At 38.1% G+C, this 9,943-nt stretch overlaps 1 protein-coding gene across 10 annotated transcripts in view; it reads right to left on the reverse strand.

Moving 5' to 3' along the window:
• Nucleotides 1–9,943, reverse strand: part of LOC123973326 (bromodomain adjacent to zinc finger domain protein 2B-like) — a 53,092-nt gene that overhangs the window by 40,463 nt on the left and 2,686 nt on the right. For all 10 annotated transcript variants that reach the window (XM_046053262.1, XM_046053259.1, XM_046053258.1 and 7 more), the window contains one exon: nucleotides 2,529–2,571. The gene's annotated coding sequence lies outside the window, so the exon portion shown is untranslated. The remainder of the gene's footprint in view (nucleotides 1–2,528; nucleotides 2,572–9,943) is intronic.

Here is a 9,943-nt window from a genome sequence, read left to right on the forward strand (position 1 = left end):
AAAGTCACAAAATATAATCAACTCTTTAAAGCTACACTATTAACTGAAGCACATAAATATAAAAAAAAAAAAAAAAAAAAAGAGGAGGGAAACTGTCTTGGGCTCTCTATATTACACACATACACAGAAAATGATGATGCATATAAAACATACCGCTTACCACTCCGTAAAGCTTCCCTTCCTCTCATTTCAAACTGGGAACGGTTTGGAAATTTTTGATTCCAGTATTAATGGCACTAGTGTGATACCAAATGCGAACTTCACTGAATAAAAATAAAGTGACTGGAAGTAATGGACTGCACACTTCATACTAACTCAACCCAACACACTGTAAACTACTAAAAATAATAAAGCATAAAAATCTTTAAACTATTTCAATTAACTTAAATTATTCATTTACAATGCCAATGTAGCACACTAATATGTTTGTTAGATTAGATTTAATTGACATTTTAAAACAGTGTAAGGGAGCAGTTCTCTTAACAATTACTCAGAAAACAAGCATGTCTGCTTTGTCTGGAGCCAGACATGCCCTTTGTGTGCTTTGTATCTCCATTGTGTTGAAGTGGTATAGAAATGAATGCCAGCACTGCCTGCCTTTTACTATAAAGCAGCTGCAGGCACATTACATCACTGAAGTGCTGATTGAATTTTTGCTTGATTAAAGTTGGTCTAGGACCCTCTTTATATGTGTTCCCGCCTCTTTTTTCTGGGATCGATCTGAAACAGGGTGGTACTATAGCTCAGAAAAATCACAGAATCTTGTATTTTGCAGAAATCCATCCTGTTTTCAGCCTGACCTCATGTGACACAACCGACAAACCAAATCATACTGATCAGACTTGATCTGATGACGTTAAAATATACATATGCACTGTATAAGTATGAGATAGTTTTGTGAGTGCATGTGTATGGATGACCGAGAGAGAGAAAGACAGAAATGTTATGTAAAATGTTTCACCATTCTTGAAAGCATTATTTATCAGGCATGAATAAAGAAATATGAGTTTAATGACTCAGGGCCATATCAGCACTGAAGAAAGATTAGTGTACAGCAACCACTGTGCCAGCTTCTGGCAAAAGCAATAGCTGGCTATTACTTACCAACCAGCAGGCAGCTGTTCCTGAAACTTACAGTCGGGCCCTGTACGTAAACAGAAGGTTACCCATAACTGCTGCAATCAATCCTTGAGGGCTTCTACTACACACACAGATGAAAAGGAGAGTGTTCAGGTTTGAGATGACGGGATTCCTGTAGCGAGGCTCATTTTGCCATTGCCATTTCAACTCAGCTCGTCTACAGCGGCGCTACAGGTGACCCTTTCTCTTTCCAGGGTCAGTCACAAAAACAGCAGGAGACTTTTTCCATCCAAAATCGAGAGGTGGTCTTTTACATGTCATAAATCTCATGGCATGATTTCAGCATTCTTTGCTTCATAAAAAAGGTTAAATGAGCAGTTCCACTCACCTTTAGGATTTCAATAAATGTCGATTAAGTTGGGACGCACAAACGGAGTCAGAATAGTGAAGACACAAGAGGGAAAACTTTTGGTAGGATTCAACTCTCTGTAAATGTGAGCACACGTCCTTCCAGAAACGGTAGTACTGATCACTGAACTATATCTGATTAGCCAACAATTTAACATTAAATTTAAAGACAGAAAGAAAATAATTCTTGTTGAAGCCCTTTTCGCTTGCAACACAATATTAACTCCATTTAAAGTTTACTTTGAAACTGCATTGATTTAGTGTGAGAACCAAGTGCAAAATGGCCTCATATATTCACTGCTTGGAAAAACTGTTTCATAATAAATACCCCTCATTAATTCACATCTACTCCACGATGGAGCATGTACAACAGAGAAAGATTAACTGTACTTGCAAGACTGCAAATTACCTCTCTTATAATTTGGAAGTATTGCTGTCAGAGAAAACCCAGATGTCACACTTTCTGACAGAGTAGAGCTCAGGGTGAAGAGAACTAAACTGGATATAACCATCACCTCTGTCTTGGGCCATCAATTCCATTTTTAATAGCAGCCAGGAAACATGTGTGTATGCAGAGTACCCCAAATTAAAGTTTAAAACAAAGCCAAACAATTGCTCCGACCCCACCAATTACCCCTGTTTGACTCACAGTAATTTATCTTAATATACCCCATAGTAAAAAAAGTTTTCTTTTCTCTCCTAAGAGATTTAAATATGTTCTGAAGCCTTGACACTCTAATTCTAAGAAAGACAGGGAATTAATTAGATACACACAAAATGAGAGCAAAGTGTAATGCAGCACAAACTAATTTCATAAAGGAGGACTTTGTTAAATCTCAACCTAATTGGAAAATTATAATCCTAAACCTAAATAATACTTTAAAATGAGGTGTTCCGCTTAGTCCTGCATTTACATTCATGAGTTACTTTTTCCAATTTGAAAAAGCAAACTGGTTTTATCCTATGCAAAATCAAAAGAGGCACATTAAAAGAACAGAGACGGACAATGGGTGGGTAAGCTTATGCAACCAAACACTTACTGTACGAGATGGTCCTCAGTTCTGTGACATCACCGCTCTGCACCTGAAACGCGAGACAACAACAGTCAGATTTATTGCTTGATGTTATCGATTTACGCATTCAGCATTGCTCCTATCTGAAAGCTCTATGAAAATTAAATAAAAATGGTAATATGGACCCACAGGGAGATCACTTTATTCCTTCTAAACATCAGCAGAAAATCAAACTCCTGCTGCAAGAGACAACATAGAAATTAAATTACGGTCTACTGTATAACAAGAGTAGCAACATTTTGATTTAGCAGAAAACCAATGACCTTAGGAAACTGTATCAAATAAATGTCTTATTTTGAGTAGAAACTGAAACATCCTTTTCAGAAAAACCCTCAGATCCAGGAGTCAAAGTCTACCCCTTCTATTGAAATACAGCCTGTGTTTGAAAATTTGCAGAGATAGAGCAATGTTTATCCTTAATGTTCATCCTCTTCTCTCAACTTGACACATGACACACATGTAGGGTTGGGTATCGTTTAAAATTTTACCATACTAGTACCAAACCCAGTATCCTTAAAGTGATACCGATACCAATTGAGTACTCAATTCGATACCTTGCATAAAATATCACCTGTTGACATGTCAACCGATCGGTAGCTTATTATTATTTTTATTGTTGTTATGGACAAGCAAGGTTATCTTTTATATTTTTTTTCTTGTTTCAAATAACTGCTACATAAAAAGTATTGGGAAATTGTATCACATTGCTTGCCATCCTAATTAGATCATCCTCACTGGTAGTATTAGCCAATAAGGGGAAAGACTACAGCTTGGGAGTTATTTTATATTTGAATGACAGAGGAGTGAAATGGTTTAGTGACCAAATAAGTTGTGGGAAACGAATTTAAGGTATTGTTACAAGAATAAAATGAGAAATCAGTCTGTTTAAACAAGTCCCTAACTACACAAAGATAGGCTACATACAGAGGAATAGAGAGGGTGTACGTCTAGCCGATCAAACTACAAATGCTCAAACTCTGCAGCCGGAGGCTCAATGAGTAAAATCAGCTGATCGCTGCTGTGCCACGAAAGCGTTTAATTGATGTGATGGAACGCATTGATCGATCAGTGACAAGTGATGTGAATAGCAAATAAAAATGTGCAGAGAAGTGAAATATGATACCAGAAGATGAAAACAAGAGAAAGCCAAGCTTGTGGTGATAAACTTCCAACAGTGACGAACATGCCTGAGACAAAGCCAAAGGTAAGCAGCTGTTAAAATCACACTTGCACACCTTTTTTATACAGTTTATGGTGCAGGCACATAAGGGGAAAAAAAGGCGTGCTCTTCTCTTTCTTTCGGTGTGTGGCTTGCGTGTTTGGCTGCAAGCAAAACCATACAAATAGTAATTTTTTGCCGCGCTCTGGTTACAAAAAGTAGGCCTAGGTATCGACTGAAGTACTGGTTGACTGGAGACGCTTCGGTTCTACTCGATACCTGGCTGTTTCGGTCAGTACTAGCGATACCCATCCCTACACACGTGTTAGGCACTGCTAATGCTGACCATCCAGCACAGGCATACTATTTATGCATTACCATCTGCGTTCATTTTGTTTGAAATGTAAAGGAGACGCAAGTCTAAACCAGCTTCAATTTTTTAATCAATCTTGAATCACTTTCAAGTCTTCATAAATCAGTCGAATGCGTCTCTTCAGCCATAGGAGTATTGAAGTACTGGTCCTGTATCTCTGTACTAAATCAAGCTTAATCATTGAAAATGCCACATAAGCCCAAACATTGAGGTCTATCAACAACACTAAGGGTTCTTAATTTAGCATGAGGATGATATGCAGAGAAGTGGGTATTTATCTTACTGTAAAACCACACAGTTTTTCCTTTACATCTACCACCCCTCAGTAATAACTGTCCTCTCTGGGACAATACTATTGAAAAAGGACAAAAAGGATAGCCCTCATATGTCAGGTTAGACTATTTGCATTGATGTTTGATTTAGACCAGCTGAAGGCTGTGCTGTTATCCTCATGGTTTAATTTCATGGCTGCAAGCCAACTAATAATCTCAAAAGGAAAAAGCTTCCATCTTAACGGACTAAAATTAAAGGTTTTCACAAAGAAAATGACAGGTACTTTTTTCCTTGGTAAGCGACCTGTTCTGAATATCAACAATTCTATTGAAAAGGGGCATTTTATGATTGTGATCTGGTTACATAAATCAAGCTTTATGCTAGAAATTAGAACAAAAGATAGATATTGCCGGGCCGAGCCTTCCCTTGAGGTTTTCTTTTGACAGGTATATGTTTAAAAAGGCATTAAAATCTAACCAAGGAAAACAGAATAGAAATAGAAAAAGAATAAATATCTTATACTAATGACAAACAAACATTGTTCTCTGTCTGGCAAATATGATGTCTGTGGGCTGGGGCATATCTGTAGCACCACAATGCTTCATTTTTAATGGTATGTTATGACACATTATCAAGAGCATATTCATCAAGAATTAGCAGACCCCTGGATATTGCAGTTGCGATTTTGAAAATTGCGATTAATTGTTCTGCCCCATTTGCTGAACACCGTTACTCAGAAGAAAACAACAGATCCCGCAGGCCATCAGTCACTTGTACTGACTTGTACTGTGTTGTATTAACACAGTTTTGGTACTAAATTACAGTATTAAATTTTACCTGATGAAGGAATGTGAACCAAACCAGTGTTAAGTGAGTACAAAAGGCCAACAGTGACTGATCTGACGCTGTCAATAACTGTCAATAAGACTTTGTAGTGAGTAAGAACTTTGAAGTAATAATTAACCATTAACGACTAGCAAAAAGTAAGAAACTAATTTAATTCAACTCGAATCAAGCGACCCAAGCTTGATTTAGGCAATCCATTCTGCTTTTTGGTATTAAGTAAAGACAACATATCCTTTCTCAAACCTACCTGAACTTTTATGTTTATGTTGAATGTGAATTGATCTCTATTTAATACAATCGTAATGTATCTGAGTGGATTGCTACTTGAGACCGTTGCTCTAAATGTTTGCTCATGGCACCTGTATGCTGTTTATGAAGGGCCTCAAACATAAAATATGACAGAGTAACAACCACATTTCTTTGGTTATGATTTAGAAGATCTTTAATTCAGACATCACAAGTTAACAGAGCCGCATAGTATCTATAAAACTGAGTTGGCATGATCACTGTGTACTAAGAGAGGTGCCATGGCTTTCACATAAATCTCACTTCTTGTCACAATGACCCACCAGAGTAAAGGGGATCCTTTTAAAATGTTTTGACAGAACAGGTAAAAATTAAAAAGGCTCCAGATCAAAACAAATTGTTGCCACTTTCATCTGTCATACTTACTTTCCGATGTTGAAATGCTACTACCCTCCCTCTCTATATTTTCTAAATATGAACAAGCAGCACTGAATTATAGCAGCCATGCTCTCACATCAACACTGCGTCATCTAGACCAACATGCGGGTCACCTCACAGTTTAATCTGTGTCTGGTTGTAGTGTGAATATCAGCGTTAAAGAGATTACAGTCGACTACACTTGTATGTTTCATTCAGTATCAAGAGTAAAAAGGTCACTCTCTCGTTTCAAATAATTGTTTGTTGCAACATGTCTTTGAACCACTACAAGGCTGAGCCTCCTCGTGTTACTCAATGGCCCAGCTACAGTATCTGACTCCATGTCATCATTTAAAGGAACAGATAATGGCATTAGCATCCGTAGGCAGAAAGCTGTTCACTAAGTCATGAGTATAGTACCAAAAGCAGGTTCCCTCTTCATAGTCTCTTTGACAGTACTTGTGTTACAGGATTTGAGGGTTTCAGCTTGCTGGTGAGGTCAGGGTGAACATCTTGCTTGTTCAAGGTCCAGTGTGTAGTATTTCTGAGGATTTATTGACAGAAATGCAATATAAGATCTAGAACTATATTTTCAGTGGTGTTTAAAGACTTTATATAATAAATCGTTATGTTTTCATTACCTTAGAATGAATCATTTATATCTACATAACCGTGGGTTCCCCCTTCGATGGATGTTGCCACGTTGCTTCATCATGTTTCTACGGTACCTGAAAACGGACAAACAGTGCTACAGAGCACGTTTCATCACTACGTTGTTCTTGTTCTATTTCTGGTAGAATTCAGACAGTGTAGACACTCATTACTATGTTGAATATGTATGTTAGAAGAAGTAGTAGAATTAATATACAGCAGGGGTCTGCAAGTTTTGCATTAGAGCAACAATTTCAACCATTAGATGGTGGGTAAGAATATAACACATAATACTGACTTCTATCAACATGGCCTTTGGTTAACCCAGTTGGTAAAGTGCAGGTCTCACACCCCGGGGTTTGTGAGTTTGAGCCCACCTTGTTTCTTACATTACAGCATGTGCTGCAGTGTTTGTGTTTCGGTGTTTGATCCGCATCCATCAACCTATGGACGTTTTATCATTTCCCCAGTATCTCCAGGCACAGAACATTTAGGGGACTCACGTTCTCTGACGGCTCTTTCAGAGGTGTGTCAAGAAGGCAGCAGACTCTTTTAATGTCGTTCAGATTTTTTCAAAGTCAAACTCCAACTACAGCATTAAAAGCTTCTTGCGCTTTTATTTTGCAGGCAAAACCACTAAAGAAGAAGTGATTATGTGAGTAACTGCCACGACTGAGATCTATTTCAGCATGCTATCAAAGTATTTATTTATTTATATTTTTGCCGCTATCAAAAAGGTATATCTAAAGAAACCTCATTTCCTGACTGGCTACTCTCTGCTGTCTCAGAAGAGACACCTTTTGTCCTCTGTCAGCAATCATAGCTGTCCTATGCTCTTTGAAAGGGTAGGGGGCAGTGGTAGACTGGAAAGTTGGTTGCAATTCACAACCTCACCACGAGATGCCACTAAATCTTATACACTGAACCTTTAACACTGGTCCTGTATAGCATCTTAATATATTTTCTTCATTTCCTAAACTCACCCGCTCCGCTTTGACGCACCAACTTAGTCTCCTACACATCCTGTTAATATGAAGCTTTTTACATTAGTGACATTACATTTATTGGCAACATTCAGTGTCAACACAGAAAGAGTGTCACTTTCATATTGCGCAGTGAAAAGAAACAGTGTGTTGGCAGACGTAAACATTATCAGAATCAATGTGATCGAAATTGTTGTGATTCACCTTTTAGAGATTACAGAGACCATTTCGTGTTAATCTACTCCACCTTAACTTTATCGTTTTTAACGACTCAGCTAAAACATTTACATCATATGAGTGGTAGGGTCTGTTATGATGTCTTAAAAATGTACACATCTTATAATTAAGACACAGATTTGTAAAACTCTCATGGCATGGCCTGCTGCCTGGCGAGGAAAGAATGTAGTCAATGGGATTCATTAAGCCTTAGATTTTGGCTATTGTTGACATTTTTAGGGATATGTTTATATTTTTTACAATGTTGAGTAAAAAAAAAAAAAAAAAAAAAAAAAATCAACATTGTAAAATGTGGCTGCAGCAGCGTGCCTAGCACAGAGGTGGAAAGTGTTCGTGGCAGGAGTGACCAGATTTTAAATTCATGAGGATCAATAAAAAGGGGGCTGCTGAGGCACAGTCTTTGTGTGAGAGTGGAATGGTTTACAACAGAAACTGGAAAAAAGGCTTATATTAGTCCTGTAATGATCCGACTAAGAATTATGAATATGGAGCCATTCATTCTCAGCTGCCCTGAATTTTCTGCTGCAAAGGCGGCAAATAAATACCAAACAGCCAAACAAACAGACCAGGCCACTAGCACTTTAAACATCAGCCCCATTAACACAGCAGGGAGACTTCAATCTCAGAAGGATCATTGGTTCAAATAAAGCACTGCGACAAGCATCTCCAGGCGGAGAGAAAATAGACCAGAAAGATGAGTGAAAAAGAGTAATCTCCCTGACATATTCCTAATAATCCACCTCCCTCGTGCTGCTCCCCCCAAGCTCACCCAATCATAAAGTGTCAACACTGACCTACAAAAAGGGACTCCCATCAAGCCTTACGTGCTTAAAAACATCAATCACAACAGACAAAGAGGGTATATTGAATTATACAGTATTAACCTTCAGGGCTTGCATATAAAGCCCATAGATTTATTTATGCCTATGTGTTAAGAGCCTCTGCACTGTTCCTTACAGCAAGCTGGCTGCCAAATTGATGAACCTGTTCAGGCCTCAGCAGGAGACCAGCACCTTTGATTAATGAGTGCAAACTTGTGGAAAGGGTAAGAGTAGAAGAGACAGGGTGAGAATGGGTGAAAACACAATTATTAGCAGTCCTGCTTTTTTCCTTCTCCTTTGGCCCTTTCAAAAGGCCAAAGGAGCATAAAAAGGGGACCTTCTCAAATTCTGTGAGGACATACCAAGAGGGGCCACAGATAATGTGATCCCCACTTGAAATGGTGAGTTCTGTGACCAATTCAGCAAAAGAAAAACACAAATCTGGTCTCCAACTATGGGTGTGAAGATACACTTAGCCCACAAGATGAGACAATACGATATTTTAATACTATTTTTAAGAAGTCTTCATTGACAAAACATATGACTGAAAAATTTCTCTTTTATTCGACTGATAGTCACAAAATGCAAAACAATGCTGGTACATTTGTCTTGTCTGCCGCTCTGTCGCCTTGTATTGTTTCAACCAGGTACGCAAAATGCTGTCACAAACAATTTAAAAGTAGCGGGGGCATCTTCTATGCCAATTTCACTCTCACACCCTCATGCTGATATCGTGAGACAGCTTTTCACCTTGATGAGAAATTTCATCACGTTTTAATATTGTGCGATCTTGTGGCACAAGATCTCATCACACCCCTACATCTATAGCTGACTTTCCACCAAAAGCACACCAAACTTTTAGTCTAACTACTTTTCAAGAAACTAAAAGGTTCCTTCAGCCTATTGTTGTGTGCGTTTCCACTGCAGTCTAAAGACCTGCGAAGATTAGGCAAATTAGTCTGCTGATGTATGTTCTTACCCTGATGTATGCGCCGTACATACTGAATCTACACTACTGTAGGTCTTGATCCCATGTACACAAATCTATCCGTTGATTAGGATTGCAACTAATGATTATTTTCATTTTCAATTAATCTGTTGATTATTTTAAATGAATCGAGTAGTTGTTTGGTCTGTAAAATGTCAGAAAATGGGGGAAAATGTTTCCCAAAGCCCAAGATGACGTAAGATGTCTTGTTTTGTCTACAACCCCGTGGTATTCAGTTTACTGTTGTAGAGGAGAGAAACCTGAATATTTTCACATTTAAGAAGCTGGATTCGGAAAATTTTACTTAAAAAAAAGGACAGATTAATCGTTTATCAAAATAACTGCAGATTAATTTAATAGTTGACAACTAATTGATTATTTGTTGCAG

This window comes from Micropterus dolomieu, linkage group LG07 (assembly GCF_021292245.1).
Source record: "Micropterus dolomieu isolate WLL.071019.BEF.003 ecotype Adirondacks linkage group LG07, ASM2129224v1, whole genome shotgun sequence".
Lineage (NCBI taxonomy): Eukaryota > Metazoa > Chordata > Actinopteri > Centrarchiformes > Centrarchidae > Micropterus > Micropterus dolomieu.